Consider the following 17,538-nt stretch of genomic DNA (forward strand, 5'->3'; position numbering starts at 1 on the left):
CATTGGCGTTCTGATGAGGCCTGAAGGCACCTCCCAATCGAACTCAGGGCCACAGGGTTGGCTGGTATGAGCTGCTGTCTGGGGTTGTGACTGTCTGTTTTGGTTTTGGAGGGGTAACTTGGAACATCCAAGATGAAACCATTCTCAGTACCTGCCTGATCTTGAAAGATCTGGGCCAGTCCTGTGTTCTCCTGTTTTTCCAGCAAGATGGGCTTTCATGAATGATCTTGTCATTTTGTTTATCTTCTGGCGCCACAGCTGTCAAACTTCGCAGCATGAATCCACTCATGTTGCAAGATTCAAAACACACCCAGTGAAGTTGGCACAGACCCTGAAGCAATGCATCACTTGTCAATTTTATGCCTTGGCATCCAAATCTAGCACACTCACCTGAAGCAAATCCTTCTGGGTTCTGTTTAGAATCACCCAGTGAAAAGTCAGCTTGTGCACCAATCACAAATGCCCTCCTGTGGTCCTGCCTTATTTTTTTAAATATATTTATTTATTTGAAAGGCAGAGTTACAGAGCAAGAGGAAGAGCGGAAAGGGAGATCTTCCATCCTCTTGTTTACCCCTGCAACAGCCAGGACTGGACCAGGCTAAAGTCAGGAGCCTGGAACTCCATGCAAATCTTCACGTGGGTCACAAGGGCCCAAGCACTTGGGCATCTTCTGCTGCTTTCTCAAGTTCATCAGCAGGGAGCTAGATAGGAAATGGAGCAGCCAGCACCCAAACTGGCACTATCATGGGATGCTGGCAGCAGCTTAACCTGCTGTGCCGTACCACCAGCCCCCATGGTCTTGCTCTTAGCTCACTCAGTCCATTTCTGGTAGCATGGGAAGGTAAGGACTTTCTCTTAAATTGCTTTCTCTTACCACTGCCTTTGGTAGATAAGAGAGAGCCACATCTAGAATTGGGTGGGGGAGAGGGGAGGCGGTTCTTCTAGGTAACAGAATTTTCTCAGCTTCAAGAGAAGGCAGATTGTTTTGGATCTGAGATCAAACTCTGCAAACAGTAAACTGTAAGCTTTTGCAGAGGCTTTTATCTATGTCATTTGTGATAGGCAGTTTTGCTGCATGTTGGACTTAAGCCACGATATATGATCTTCCTTGTGTTTCTTGCCCCAGATTACATCAATGTTGGGTACTTTCTACGGGTGAGGCCTGTTGCTGAGAGTTTTGGATCATATTCAGCCTTTCTAAGTGCTCTCTCGCTAATGTTTTGTCCTTCAAAGGGACCAACAGTGTGGGTGGGGAAGCGTGAGGCTTAGGGGGAGGGAGGTAGTCAGGGATGATCTTGAAGATATCCTTCTCAGAGAACGAGCTCCGCATTCGGTGCCTTCCCTCCCCTTTCAAGTACCCGATGTTGTTATTGTCCTATCTTCGATCTGGTAATTTTGCCCTGTTGCCCCTCAGCAAGAGGCAGTTTTGGAGATAAAACAGCCTTTGCTTGAATTGCCTGAAGTTATTCTCTTTTAAACTCCCAAAGAGTGTCTCAGTGAAGCTGTCTGTGCACACACTGTCCAAACCCATCCGATTTATGGAGTTTGTCCTTTCTCCAAGCGTTCTAGAGTATGCTCTTTTCTCTGATTGACATTCTGGGTATCAAAGACTGATTTTCATTCAACAACCCCTATGATACCACTGACACCGAGCTGAGAGCGTTCCCAGCACTCTCTTTACACTGCTTATAAATAAACGCTGTGAGTTTTGCAGTCCTGTTCAGATCACCACGTGATGACTTGGAGAGTCATTTATGTTTTTGCATGGCTGTCCTCCAGCTCCGACTAAATTAGGAAGACAATCCCATCTTCTTGACTCAAGAAGAGGTAGTCTGGGGCCAGCGCTGTGGCATAGTGGGTAAAGCTGCTGCCTGCAGTGCCAGCATCCAATATGGGTGCCGGTTCGGGTCCCGACTGCTCCACTTCCCATCCAGCTCTCTGCCTGGGAAAGCAGCAGAAGATGGCCCAAGTCCTTGTGCCCCTGCACCCATGTGGTAAGACCGGGAGGAAGCTCCTGGCTCCTGGCTTCGGATCGGCACAGCTCTGGTCGTTGCGACCATCTGGGGAGTAAACCAGCAGATGGAAGACCTTTCTCTCTCTCTCTCTTCCTCTCTCTCTTTCTCTCTCTCTGTGTAACTCTGACTTTCAAATAAATACATAAGTCTTTAAAAAAAAAAAAAAAGAGGAAGAGGTAGTCTAGCTTTTCTGCTTATTCGAATACTTAGCGCCCATCTCAGAGCCCAAGGTGCTAGTTAAAACAAGTCTTCCAGACTTGGATTGCTTTATCTTCTCTTAAAAACACAATGTCTAAATCTGAAATCTCTATAAATATTTCCTTCAGAAACACAACCAAAGACCCAGAGTATTCTAACGATTGAGAGGAATTCCACCAGCCTCATGGCTGAGGACATTGATGTCACTATGAAAGAAACTTGATTATTAACTTCTCCAATGAGAATGTTTAGAATTGGCCCTTCAGCTTTGATAAACTTAAATACTTTGGCAAAAATGTGGAAGTGAAAAAAAAATTCTAGGCTTTTTTCCATGCCCTGAGGGATAGTTTCAAGACTTCCTTGAATCATAACAACAATAAATAAAATACATTATTTGTATGAGTTGTTCTTCCAAGAATCTCAAAGTTGAATGTTATTAAAGGAGAATTCTTTCCAGTCTTTTAATTTGAGAACATTTCTACAGTGATTGAAGGGGAGGAAGGAAACACACCTACAGTGTGCCTAGAACGGAAGAGTGGACCAAATACAGCTTTAGCAAGAGTCTTTTTTCTTATAAACCCAAGAACTTGATAGGTGGTCTCATTCACTGAGTAGCTAACTAATGAGCTGCAGGCCTGAACTTTATGGTAAGGAGTGAGGGCAGTGTTCCTGCAGGTGAAATGGCAGGTGACAGTTCCATAATGGGAGTCAGGGAACTTTTAAAAATGCCTAAATATGATAATATGATGGTAGTTTTAAAATGCTTTCTGGTTAATGACTGTATAAGTTGACACACATTCTGGAAAGTAACTTAGAGGTATGTATTAAGAATTCTGAAAAATTCAGACATCCCAGAATATATCCTAGGAAATTAAGCCAAGTATAAACATAGTTTTAAGTACAAAATTATTCATTGCAGCATTGTCTGTAGTAGCTCCAAATGAGATACAAACTCAATGTCCAGCACTAGGGGGATGATAATAAATTAAAGGACAAAATCATAAAATGTGGTGTTTGTAAGACATCACATGTAAAAGATGTAAAACACATTTATACAACATACAAAAATATTTCTAATGAAACAGTAAGTAAATAAATATGGGGGCCAGCATTGTGGCACAGCAGGTTAAGCCGCCACCTGCAACACCAGCATCCCATATGGGTGCCAGTCAGAATCCTTGCTGCTCCCTACTAATGCACCTGGGAAAGCAGTGGAGGATGGCTCAAGTGTTAGGGGTCCCTGCACCCCATGAGAGACACAAAGGAAGCTCCTGGCTCCTATCTTAGGCCTGGCCCAGCTCTGACTCTTAAAGCCATTTAGGGAGTGAACTAGCAGATGGAAGATCTCTGTCTCTCCTACTCTGTAACTGCCTTTCAAATAAATAAGTAAATCATGAAAAAAAAGATTTGGATGCAAGAATTATGTGTGAGATATGTATGTGTGCATGGTATAATGTTCAAATGTTGCACGTACATATAAAGAGACTGGAAGAAAATACAACAAACAATAAAAAATAGTTATCTTTGGTATGATTCTTTTTTATTTTCTTTATACATTTCTATGTTTTCTAAATAGCCTACCATTACAGCATAATTCTCTTTTAAATAAAAATGATTTTCTGGGGGCAGGCATTGGCGCTGCAGTTGGAATACCTTCATCCCATATTGAAGTGTCTCTGTTTGAGTCCCAGTTCTACTTCTGATTCCAGCTTTTTGCTTATGCTTACCTTTGAATGAAGCAGCTGATGGCTCAAGCACTTAGGTCCCTGCCGCCTACGTGGGAGACCTGGATTGACTTCCAGGCTCCTGGCTTCATCCTGGTCCAGCTCTGGCCATTGCAGGTATTTGGAGAGTGAGCCAGAAGATAGAAGATCTGTGTGTGTGTGTTGGGGGGGGGGAGGTCTTGTCTGTCTCTATGCTTCAAATAAATAAACATAAATTTTGGTGTAACTGATTGACAAAGATAAACTCAAATGAAAGATGAACACATACAGTGGTAGTCATAGCTATTGTTTCTTTCAGATTCTGTATTTGTTTTGTTGAATGGATAAATCAATGCATGAATGATTGAAGTATGGGTGCTTCATTTTCAGAATCCATGCGAAACTCTTCTCCAGGGACTATAGATGTCAACAAATAAGATGCCTTTTACATACAGCATTGACAACTCACAACATGTGCGGAAAAGCAAATGTGATTAACATTGGGAACAGACCCTGCTATTTGCCTTAGCTAATGAGTGGCAGCACCAGTAAGAAAGTTATTGCTTCAGTTTGGTGAACTTCAGCAGGCATTGACTGTGCCTCAGTTAGGGTACACCAGCTGCTATTCAGACTGTAGAATAAGCAGATACAATTCCAGCCTTCGAGGAGTGTAGGTGATGTGAGACAGCCGTGGGCAACCGTAATCCTGTCCTGGTGTGCGAAGGACTCTGGTGAAGGCACTGGGGAGATGTGGAGATGCAGCGCAGTTAGAAATGAGCTCAGATGCTCTTCAATGGTGTTTATTTGTGAATGTCTAGATAGCTAGATAAAAATAAATCTCTTTACCCAGGGAAATATTTTTGTCTAATCTTTGGAAACATACTTGGCACCCTTGAATATTTTGCTTTCAAAGCATTCTATGATATTTTTATAAAGCTTTCTAGGTTCTAAAAGCACTTTACCTAAATAGTCACATTTACCCCTTAATAAGTGACTTAATTTTTTTTTTTTTTTTTTTACAGGCAGAGTGGACAGTGAGAGAGAGAGACAGAGAGAAAGGTCTTCCTTTGCCGTTGGTTCAGCCTCCAATGGCCGCCGCGGCCAGCGCGCTGAGGCTGGCGTACCACGCTGATCCGAAGGCAGGAGCCAGGTGCTTCTCCTGGTCTCCCATGGGGTGCAGGGCCCAAGCACTTGGGCCATCCTCCACTGCACTCCCTGGCCACAGCAGAGAGCTGGCCTGGAAGAGGGGCAACTGGGACAGAATCCGGCGCCCCGACCGGGACTAGAACCCCGTGTGCTGGCGCCGCAAGGCGGAGGATTAGTCTATGGAGCCGCAGCGCCAGCCAATATTTTTAAACAGTTATTTATTTTGAGATGAAGGGAGGGAAGGAGAGAAAAAGAGAGCCGAGTACTCATCCATTGGCTCACTCCACAGAAGCTGGTGACGGCTGAGGCTGAGCCAGGCTGAAGGCATGGCTGGGAACTCAGTGCAGGTCTCACAGGAGCCCAATCACCTGGGCCACCACCTGCTGCCTCCCTGGGTCTGTTACCTGCAAGCTCGAATCAGGACAGAGCCACGATTCCAACCGGGTGCTCCCATATGGGATGCAGGCATCTCAGCACTGTCTTCACCTCTCTGCCAAGCCTAACCCTAACCCTAACCCGCCCCAGGTTCTTTTCCTAAGGGTGGGAACCTGTCCGATCGTTATCACTTGAGTAATAAGGTCAAGGAGACTGAAACAAAGTCATTATCTCTGTTGACTCATTTTTCTTTTTTCTTTTCCTATCTTGAAAGTAGAGATGGCAACAGTCTCCAGCCAGGACTGGAGCCAAGTTTGTTCCGATACTGTTTTTGTTCAAGGCACTTTCTCCTGAGAAAGTGAGTCTGCAATATAATGCATCTTCTGAGACTTAATTAAAAAAAAAAAAAATCAGAGCTGGGTCGGTGGGGAGGAACCAGATTATGCTGATCAACTCTCACCCCCAGCGTGAAACCCTGATTCTCTCCACTCCCAGTCTCCAGCCTTGGAAGACACGAAGGCATCTCAGGAAAGCCAATTTTTATCTTTCTAGGAAGCAGAGGAAGAATGATAGAGGAGGTTAAAAACAAACAAACAAACAACAACAACAACAAAAAAACAAACAGAAACCCATGATACCGTGGAGCATCACCATGCCTTGCCCTTCTCCCTCTATGCGGAGAATTTTGGTGGTAGACTCAAGGAAGACTTCAGTCCCTTAGGGACTGACAGTGTAGTAAGACCACTCTAAGGAAGGGAGGCTGGTGATCCTGTGTTTGTGGCCTTCTGAGACGCTCACGTGTTGAGTATTTATGGATAGTGCCAGCGAGAGCCCATAACAACTTTTGAAAAGGAGGAAAGATCTGGGTTTGAGCAGAGGCAAAGCATTATGCTTATAGTCAAGTGGAAGTTAAAATGCTGCACTCATGCTTGATCCAGAATCAAAGCTCCCAAAGTCTAGGCTTGGTTTTAAGCTAAGCCAATTTTTGTCATTTTAATGATGCCTTTTAGGAAACAGGGAGGACATGGAATAAAAAGGAGGTCTTTGATCAGGATAAACACAAGGACATTTGCGATGCTTGAACATGGCTCGCTATGTCAAACTCTGCAGTGAATGTTTGAATTGTCTGTGTGCTTCAGTGTCTGGGTGGTCTGAGCTCCTCAAGTGGCCTCTGCAGAGACCCAGCCTCTCTTCCACCTCCCAGGAGTCAGCAGTGCTGACGGTGCCTTGCTGTGTGCACAACATAATCACCAGATAAACCTTGGTGGTACTGCAGGAGTAATTACTCGAGTCTAATTAGTTTTAGCCTCAGTTTTAGTAAAGATCGTGCCCTTGGAAAAGTCAAGACTTTGGTGGCGTCTTTGATGAAAACACAGTCCCCAGAAAGCCATCAAGCCCTGGGAGCTGAAGCCGCGCTCTCCTCTCCCAGTTTCATCTACCAAAAGCCTGCGACCTGCTCAGCCAGGAGCTGGTACGGCACTAGGGAAGGAGGGTGCATGAACAGGAAACCCCGGTGTGCAAACCACAAGCCTGCACCGTGCATACGAAATGCGGGAGCATCACTGCGGATCAGAGAGGGCCGGGATTCACCTCTCCTGCCAGGACTCCAGCACCAGCCTCCACCTCTGCAGCAGCTTGACGGCCGTGTCTTCTTTGCTCACCTGCGTCTCTGCAGCGTCTGCTCAGCACACGCGCACGCTGGGCCAGGGAAGCGTGCCCATGTCTCCCCGAGGGCTGTTTGATTTTCTCTCCAGTTTGTTCCAGCCTCACTCCCACTGAGGGTGCTCCTTTCGACATGAGTCACCTTCGCAAGCCTGGCGTCTGCTCTCTTGAGCAAGACAGGTGCTTTCCTGTGGGGTTCTCTCCCCCAGAGAATCCCATTATCCCACTCCAGGACTGGAAGGCAGAACGTGAAAACCTAACAGTCTCTCCAGGTTGCCTTTTGATAGATGAGATAAGGTTTGAGCTGATAGAAGCACACAGTTTGCAAAACAGCGTGTCAGCTCTTATAATAACTTAGCAGAGAACAGACTTATCTATAGATGTGGGTTTTCATGATATTTTAATTACATGTTTAATGGATAAATCTAAGTGAGTCTTTCCTATTTTCTAGGCCCCAGGAAAGCCATTAGAACCCATTCATAATCAAAACAAAGAACAGTGAATAAAATAAGAAATAAATAATTCTATTCATACTATTCTTGGAAAACCTCATTGACTTAAATGCCGCTTTACACAGGTGTCTATAGGGAAAAGGCCTTGTCGGAGCCTGGACCTGTAGTGTGAAAGCATCACCAATAAAACTGCACCCAACTCTTCTCATATGCAGGGAATTGTTACTCAGAGGTTACATGCACGTTTCATAGCTGCGAAACAGAGAACTCAGGTGTAGGTAGAAATGCACACCCTAATACGCACTTGAGAAAAGAGTGATTCCAACAAGCTTGATTATCTTTTGTTTTTTTTTTAAGTATTTATTTGAGAGAGAGAGAGAGCGAGAGAGAGAGAGAGAGAGAGAGAGAGAGAGAAACACGTTACCATTTGCTGGTTCACTCCTCCAATATCTGTAATAGCCCAGGACCAGGCTGGGGCCAAAGTAGGGAGCAGAGAACCCAATCCAAGTTCTTCCAGGTGGATGGCAAGTACCCAATTTCTTGGGCCCTCAGCATTGCCTCCCTGGATCTGAATTAGCAGGAACTTGGAGTCAGGAGGTGGAGTGGGGTATGGAATTCAGGCCCATGGGCATCTTAACTGCGAGGCCAAACTTCTATCCTAAAGCCTGATGATCTGATGCTTAACTTTGGCTAGGGAAGTACAAATGAGATGGGGTTGTCAGTTTGCTGACGGCTAGTGCAGAATGTGACCAAAAGGAGGCATGGACTTATATGGGTGCCCCTTCTTCCATATGTGTTCTTGATGTTTATTTCTATGCAGTAGTGACTTTTCTAGCATAGTCTCCTGTTTTCAGAGCTATGGGGGATCACAGAACTGTAAAAGCTAACATGGCCATCCTCGCATCTAGTCAGTAATATTACCAAGAAGAATTCTGATTATAAGGAAACTGTAATCACTTGGCAGCTCCAGTCTTTTAACTGTCCCTTGTGTCACCTGGAGAGACTGCAGGGTAGGGACTCTTGGGCTCTGTTCCCTCTCCTCTGAACATCCATTGGACTGTTATACTGAACTCTTTTCATGGTTCTTCCTGAAGCCTGAATCCCAAAGCCACAGGCACAGCACACACCATCAGCCAATGTTCACCAGAGTGATGCGTCCTGATCAGCACACCCTGAGCGGCAAAGGCCACACCCACTCGGACTCCAGCTGTTTTACATCACTTGCTTGCACTTGGTGTTCCATTGCACTAACTCTAGGTTCTTGCAACTGCCATGCTTTCTCCCCAAGCTCTCTTCTCATACTGTCTGTTCTTTAGAACTGAAGCACAGCACCATCTTCCTGGTTCCACATTGGCTCAACCTGACCATCAGGCTGGTTCCTCCCCAGCAGCACTGCTTGGGTAACGGTGGTCTTACTTCTCCTGGTAGCCTGGAGCCTTCTAGAGTCAGCGCCATCTTCAGGGCCCAAAAGACTTCTCCTTGACCTAGCAAATGGATTGAAACCCAGGGAGCAGAAGTATTGAACACACCACAGAGTAGCCTTTCACAGAGTACCTTGGCTTCTGGAAGGCAGGAGACAGCATCCTTGTGGAGTGCAGGGCGACTGTCACTGAAACTGCTGAGCTGGTTAAGTGAGAGTCAGTCAATAAAGCTGCTACTCTAACCCTCAGCCCCATTACAGTACCCAACAGGACTTACCTTCCAGTCTTAGAAAGAGAAAAATCAGGGGCCGGGGCTGTGGCGCAGCAGGTTAAAGCCCTGGCCTGAAATGCCGGCATCCCATGTGGGCGCCAGTTCAAGTCCTGGCTGCTCCTCTTCCAGTCCAGCTCTCTGCTGTGGCCTGGGAGAGCAGCAGAGGATGGCCCAAGTCCTTGAGCCCCTGCACCCACATGGGAGACCAGGAAGAAGCACCTGGCTCCTGGCTTCGCATCGGTGCAGCTCTGGCTGTTGTGGCCATGTGGGGAGTGAACCAGCGGATGGAAGACCTCTCTCTCTGTCTCTACCTCTCTCTGTAACTCTTTCAAATAAATAAAATAAATATTTTTTAAAAAAAGAAAAATTGAAGAAAAGGAAAAAAGAAGTTAAGATTTATGTTAAACAACCAGCTGACCTTGATGACGCTCCCTGGAGCAGCAAGTTCAGGGCAGTGGCTTTTTCAGAAGCTGGGTCCCACTCATCCATGACCCAGAATGCTCTATCAAAATCACTGGTGACCTTGGCCTAGGCTTTTTGTCAAATGCAGGAGCTGTTAAGCACAAACAATTCAAATTCAAATCCCAAGGCGGATGGAACACGAATGATAGAAATCACAGTCTACTAGTAATTCCAAATAGCACCATATGATTGGACCAGTGCGCAGCAGTAATTGCAACTTGGTATGTTATTAGTTCCTCTCTTTCAATCTTGGGAGGGGCTCTGCAGGGCACAGTGAGGAGGCTTTGAGAGCCCCAAGCCCATTCTGTTGTTTGCATGGTGCCAGCCGCAGCATGTTTAAACACCACTGTTGCTAGCTGAGTGCCAGTGTGGTTTCACTTGCGAGTATGGGCAAGGATATTTTTTTTGAAACCAAGAAGCATTGCTGCCAAACCAGGAAATCAACTATTAAATATAACTACTCCTAAAAAAAATTCTGCTGGTGAATCTGTGCAAGAACCTTTCTTGCCAGGAGTATATTTAACTCTAAGGCTTTACTCAGAAGTTTTTGTTTGGGGAGCTCAGAGGGGCCATTAGAGCAGCAAGTGATGGCTCCTGTCTCCGCCCCTCCTCCACTCCAAGCCCCGGCCAGTCAACAGAGGGATTCTCAGGAGCACTGAACTTGAATCCAGAGGAACCCAGGGCCCTGGAAGGGGACCTCAGTGGAAGAACACTGCCGGGAGCAGCCACCAACTGGGCGAAAGGCATTTATCGTGAAACAGTTTGGCTTTGGAGGTTTTGTTTTGTAATGAAGAGGAAGGGAAGAAAAGAGAGTGGATTTAGAGATGCAGAAAGCCAAATTTATAAGTATTTTTATGATTATAAAGACTAAAAATGGACATAAATCATACACGTGGATGTTCCGCTCTCTTCCTCCACTCCTAGCCCATAACTGGATTATTTATTATTTGAAAAGGAGGATATTGTCTTCTCATTCTTTGCCCTCATAATTCAGCTTTCATTAACCCTTTTTCTAACACTTTACATGGGGCAGCTGTGCAGTAAGTTCAGGATAGTCTAGTGGATGAGGGCAGGGGCTCTTGGAGCAAAAACCCGAGTTCAAATCTCAATGCTACCACTACACTGAATAAACCACATAACCTTTTTGTACCTCACATTCTTCAGTTGAGGGTGAATCACTTGAAGGACATGACCGACGCATAGTAAATGCTTAATAAGCACTGGCGATTGTTATTCACTACAACTTGCTACCCTCTGCCAGTAAGTGACTCCATAACCCACTGATTCATAGATGCGAAGACTCAACAATGGAACTGAAAATGCAGTTCTCAGCTGGCCACATGGCATTAGAGCATGGGTGACTTGTAGCCACCAAAATCATGTCCCAGAAATAATGGATAGGATAGATGTGGTGTGCTCTTACAAACTAACAGCCTAAGAGAGGAGGCCCTGTGAATCTGTGGGTGTCTTTGTGGCCAACTGGACATAGAAATCAAGAAACCTCAACTGAAGTCAAGTTCTTTCCCTAACTAGCTATGTGACTCTGGTATTACCACTTCCCCGTCTGGACTTCAGCGATTACTTTATGTATAGTGAGAGGGTTGGCCTAGCAGTGGTTCCAATAGAATTTTCTGCTCTCATCTGCACTGGCAGGTATGGCAGCCACTAGCCACATGTATCTACTGGGCACTTAAAGCTGTGAGACTGAACAACTGTGTTCTTTTTTTTCTTTTTTAAAAAAAATGAATTTAGACTTAAATCTCATTAACAATATAGGGCCAGTGGTTACTGTTTTATACAGCATGGATAAAATATTTTCCCAGATCTTTCTGTGATTCACAAAAGTTCTTTAGATAAAAATGTGGAAAACACACATTCTACCTTGGATCATAAAAGCTTATGTGGTTCTAGAGTCTGTGCACTTTCAAACACAACTAAAAGCAACTATGTAAGACATAGATCCCAGGGCCGGCGCTGTGGCTCACTTGGTTAATCCTCCGCCTGTGGCGCCGGCATCCCATATGGGCACTGGGTTCTAGTCCCGGTTGCTCCTCTTCCAGGCCAGCTCTCTGCTGTGGCTTGGGAGGGCAGTGGAGGATGGCTCAAGTGCTTGGGCCCCTGAACTGGCATGGGAGACCAGGAGGAAGCACCTGTCCCCTGGCTTTGGATCGGCGCAGCGCCGGCTGTAGCAGCCATTTGGGGAGTGAACCAACAGAAGGAAGACCTTTCTCTCTGTCTCGCTCTCACTCTCTCACTGTCATTAACTCCACCTGTCAAATTAAAAAAAAAAAAAAAGACATAGATCCTGAGAAATCAAGAGGCAGAGGAGTGCTCTGATGACCCCCAGCGATAAGTGCCAAGGCTATGACTGCACCAGGCTTGAAGTATCTCACCTGCTGAAGTACCTTAGCCGGCAATAACTGGCGTTTGTTGGGCATTTACTCTAAATTAACTCATGTAATTCACAACAACCATATGATTTGGGTTCATTATTATCCCTGATTTATAGATGAAGAAAGTGAAGCACTAAAATGTGAAGTCACTTGTCTCAGGTCATCCAGCTAGAAAATCGGTTGTCTGTACTATGAATTTAGGAAATTAGTTCCAGAACCATACTTTGTAAAAAAAGAAGAAGAAGAAGAAGAAGAAGAAGAAGAAGAAGAAGAAGAAGAAGAAGAAGAAGAAGAAGAAAGGAAGGAAGGAAAGAAGGAAGAAAACAAGCATCTTAATGAAAAATGACACACATATAGGAAAGTGCTTTAATCAAATGTGTGTAGCTTGATTGATTTTCAAGTAAACAAACCCACATCCCACATCCCAGCATCCTTCATCATGTCTCCAGTCATTGCTAACTGAACTAGGGATAAACACTATGCTGAGATTGCACTTAAACCTCTATGATAGATATCCCTAGAAAGAGTGTTCAAAGATCATGTCCTTACAACCAAGAAAAAATACAAGAGTAAGAGTTATCTGGTAGTCTCACATCCATCAGTAATAAAACTGGGCAATTCATAGATAGGAGAACTACTATTTGTTCAATACATATTTACTAAGCATCTACTATGGAGAGCACTGTACTAAACATGGGGTATTGACATTGAGCAAAACCTTACTCCTCATCGAGCTTTCAATGACTGGTCAGCTCACCAAGCAATAAGTGGCGCAGACAGTGGAGGAGTTTACTCAGTGCTGGGAGTGGTGGCTGACAGCCTTAGTGGTGATGCCAGAATCCCAGAGAAGACGGTCCCTGGCTCTGAGCCCTAGAATTTAAGCAGGATGCCCTTCAAGTCTCCTGGAATTTTTGGAAAGGTGACAATTAGGGCTAATGGTATGGCTTCCCAATAAAAATAACTTGATAAACATTGCTAAATACTGTCTTGAAAGTCCAAGGGCTTCAAGTAAGCAGAGAGATTACAACATGAGATGGGAGATGTGGGAATATTGCCTGGTGGGAGGGAGAACCAAAAAAAAAAAGGCCACCAGGGAAACTCCATCCCAGCTGGTGGGGAGTGATTGCTCTCTTCCGACAAGCAACGAAGCAACGCCACTAATATTTTCCAAGGCAAGAAAGAGGCTGATGCAAGACAGTGAAGAGCCGAGGAGTATTTCCAAACATATCCTGGGGTGTCCCAAAGCAAAGGGACCTTTGACAGTAAAAAATAGCTTCTATGCACTACTGAGAATTGAGCTGTTTCCATCTTGGGGCCCCAGCTGTGTCTGGGGAGACTCTGGCAGCTTCTCCTATGGCTCGGGCAGAATGGAGGTAGAAGTTGAGTCTTCAATGCACCCACGTCTTGTATTTTCCAAAACTGACTTGATCTCCCCCTCCCCAGCCCACCCCTCGAAATACATAGGCTAACATGCCCCCTGGGAATTGTGCAAACCTACAAACACACCACAAGGTCAACTGTTTAGACATTGTTGGGTTTCTTACTGCTGAGAAAACAGCACGGGAGGCGGGCAGGAACTGTGCCATGACTGTGTTTTTTTAATCCGAGCTCGGTTCTCACACTAGCTGGAGCTCTTGCATCTACTGTACAATGAAAACATACTGTGGGAACAACTGAAACTGCATCTCAGGGGAGGAGAAGGGGTGCATTATCTCGTTACCCAACTCCACGCCATCCAGCCCATCTCACCCACCCTCGCGTCAGATCCGCATAGCTAATGGAGCATGACCAGCCCTGGGTGCCTCAGTGTGTTTTTGGTAAACAGCGAATGGAGTAAGCAATCAACAGGACTTCTAACCACAGGAAGCCAACTGGGGCTTTGTGAAGGGCTTGCAGGGAAATCCAAGTCCAGAGAGAGCAGCTAGTGCGTAATGAGCTGGAAGAGTGGCCCCAGGTTCTTTCCTGTCAATGAGGGACATGCAGACTCCTGGGAGCCCCACGATGCCAAAGGAGGAGCAGCCAGGCTTACCCAAGGAATCTGCATAGCTCAAGAAGTTCTGAGTGGGTGAAAGTTGGAACACAAGCAAACCCCCACTTCCACACGGAATTGGTCAAGACGTCGAAATCCACCGCCCCCTAATCTTTCCTCCTCACGAATTCAGCTTCAATTCGGCGAGAGTCTTGTGCCTTACACAACTGTAGTGCAAATACGGACGGATGCTTAACTGCAGACTATGTGGCGCGTACCTGAGGCTACTTTGTACAAAGCCAAAGTTGTCCAATGACCTGTCTCTTGGAGCACATTCACTGTTGGTTGGGAAGGTCTCAGAGCCAGCAAAATGATCGTTCCTGCCTCTGTAGCTGTGGGGTGGTGTTGCCAAGGTGTGTCTTGTTGATTTTCTCTTCCTGTCACAGGATCTCTCTGCCGTGCCTCCTGCCCTTCTCTTCAAGGGGCTGAGGATGGACTCTTCCATCCAGCCATCCACTCATTCCATCCATTCATTCAGCAAATATTTACTGAGTATCTACTAGGTATCAGGCACTATTCTGGATGCTAGGGATGAACAATGCGCAAGATGGACAACATCACCTCCTCATGAGACTTACTTTATTTTTTTATTTTTTTTAATTTTTATTTTTGACAGGCAGAGAGAGACAGAGAGAAAGTTCTTCCTTTGCCATTGGTTCACCCTCCAATGGCCACCGCGGCCGGCGCGCTGTGGCCTGTGCACCGCGCTGATCCGAAGCCAGGAACCAGGTGCTTCTCCTGGTCTCCCATGTGGGTGCAAGGCCCAAGCACTTGGGCCATCCTCCACTGCACTCCCTGGCCACAGCAGAGAGCTGGCATGGAAGAGGGGCAACCGGGACAGAATCTGGTGCCCTGACCGGGACTAGAACCCGGTGTGCTGGCGCCGCAAGGCGGAGGATTAGCCTAGTGAGCCGCGGCGCCGGCCTGAGGTTTACTTTCTAATAAGTAAAAAGGGCAAATAATTAAGTGATTGCATAGCTTTATATCTATCAGTGATCGGTGGCATGGCATATAGAAAAATAAAGCAAGCTAAAGGAACAGAGAGTTCTCATAGAGAGGGTAATCAGACAAAGTCCCTTGAAGGAGATGGCCTTAGCACTCAGGCCTCCTGATGTGTTTGGATGCCTGGGAGAAGAATGGCCCAGATATTGGAACTAGCAAGTGACGAGGTGGGAACACACTTGGCATGCGGGAGAAGCAGCCAGGAACCCGTATTCTGCTGAGAAGCAAGCGGGGGAACAACACGAGAGGCCATCAGAGGGCCAGCATTGTGCTGCAGCAGGTCAAGACCCTCCTTGTGATCCTGCATCCCATACTGGAGCGCCAGTTCAAGCCCTGGCTGCTCTGCTTTCAGCCCAGTTCCCCGCTAATGCACTTGCACGCATTATATAACAGAAGATGGACTAAGTACTTGGGCCCTTACCGCTTATGTGGGAGACCTGGATTGGGTTCTAAACTGTTGGCCTTGGCCCCCAGTAGCTGTTGTGGGTGTTTGGGGAGTAAACCAGCAGATAAGAAGGTCTCTCTTTCCCTGCCACTGTCTCTCTGTCTCTTTCCCTCTCTCTCTCTCTCTCTCTCTCTGCCTTTTGACTCAATCAATCAATCTTTCTTAACAAACATGAGATCTGAGAGGTAGGCAAGCGCCTAATCATGCAGGTGTCTAGTGTAGCTTTTGAATTGTATTCTAGGGGCTGGGAAGCTATTTGAGAATGGCCCAGATGCAATCTCACGCAAATTCTGTGACTGGGGGCAAACCTGAGACCCGAAGTCCAGCTGCAGCGTAGACAGCCAGTGAGGAACAGGGACGTCTTAAAGACCCCAGCAGCTCCAGTGCACCAGAGCCGAGCAGAGACAGCAAGATTAGGAGGACTCTTGGGTAGCACGGCGGTTCCCTGGCCCCACTTGCTCCTGCTGGGCTATGAGGATGGTGGGGACGCCATATCTGAACGCACGCGTCTCTCCTCGGTATGCACAGCCCATGCCCACCTCACCACTTCCATCGCCTGCTCTTGCCGCGTGCACTCGAGGCTCCTGTCACAGTGAATTACGCAGCCTCCTCGACAGTGCTCTTTCTCACTCTTCTGCCTCAAGTAACCTTCTCTGCCTTGTCCATCTGAGGACGCATCCTTCATCCTGCAAGCGTCAGCTGCAATAGTGTCTCCTCTGGGAAGCATACACTCCTTTTCTGTTAGCCTGTATCACACTGTACTGAAAGATAGAGAGGTGACTGTCGGTAAGAACAAATAATCCAGAATTAGGGGAAAGTATCACAATTTCATTTTAAAGTTTTAATTAATATATAAAATATACTTATATACAATTATTAATGTATTAATAATTAATATACTTTAATTAGAGACAGGAAGATCCCCTGGTTCGCTCTTCAAAGGCCCGCAACAGCCAGGGCTCGGCCAGGCCCAAGCCATGAGCAAGGAACTCAGTCTGGGTCTCCTATGTGAGTGCAGGGGTCCAAGCACTTGGGCCACCACCTACTGTCTCCCGGGGTGAGTATTATCAGGAAACTGGATTGGAGAGCAGAGCCAGGACTCAAACCCAGGCACTCTGTCCAATATGGGATGTGAGTATCCTAAGTGGTGGCCCAACAGCTGTGCCAGATGCCTGCCCCAACAGCTGTGCCAGATGCCTGCCCCAAGGAGGCAATTTCAAAAACTAGTTTTTTGCTGGTTGGGGTGTAGGAGGTGCCACACCTCTGTGGTAGAAGAGGTCAGTTACTCTGTGCTCCTAGTGTCATTGGCCAAGAATTAATGTCTGGGGAAGGAAGAGGCCAACCAAAGTGGGAGGGGAATTCTCAGGGGCTGGGGAAATGGGACGGACGCTTGGGCCTGGTCTGAACTGGTTCCACTTGTAGGGCTGAACTGACACTGGCTCCTGATCAGAAAGGGAGGTGGCCTAGGAACCAGTGTGCCTCAGGGTTGGCATGTCAGTTCCGTTCCTGCTCTCAGTGAACTGGTGAAAGGGACACAGTTTGTGCCCCCTTTAGGGGCAGATGGCAGGGAGGGGTTCTCTGTCAATGAGCACTGTGCAGAGACAGCAGAGGTGGACAGCCACACAGGAAAGGACACGTGCTTCCACGAGTGAGACGCCTACACAAAGGCATGGCCCCGATGGCAGACGTCTTCACTCAGGAAGATGAGAGCAGCTACAGTGCTCGGTCTCAGAACTGGTAACCACTGCATCTCACGGCCAGACCAACTGAGGTTAAAGGCAGAGAAATGCCTTGAGGAGGGCCAAAGTGGCTGGAATTCTGCAGAGGCGACTAAAACCAACTTCCCATTGAGTTCATTTAGGAGCTGAAAAATCATGGTAGTCATTCTTTTGACAACTGGGAGGAATACTGGATTTTGATTTGAAAGACTGTCTTCATCGACACTGGTAAGTCACTCACCAACT

The 17,538-nt window shown here is 46.5% G+C and overlaps 1 long non-coding RNA gene across 1 annotated transcript in view; it reads left to right on the forward strand.

Moving 5' to 3' along the window:
• The window catches only part of LOC138845199 (uncharacterized), a 31,272-nt gene that overhangs the window by 12,192 nt on the left and 1,542 nt on the right, over positions 1-17,538 (forward strand). The window contains exon 3 of the long non-coding RNA XR_016220749.1: positions 17,436-17,520. This is a non-coding gene — a long non-coding RNA (uncharacterized LOC138845199). The remainder of the gene's footprint in view (positions 1-17,435; positions 17,521-17,538) is intronic.

This window comes from Oryctolagus cuniculus, chromosome 14, assembly GCF_051225735.1.
Source record: "Oryctolagus cuniculus isolate XC-2025 breed Fujian yellow rabbit chromosome 14, ASM5122573v1, whole genome shotgun sequence".
NCBI classification, from domain to species: Eukaryota; Metazoa; Chordata; class Mammalia; order Lagomorpha; family Leporidae; genus Oryctolagus; species Oryctolagus cuniculus.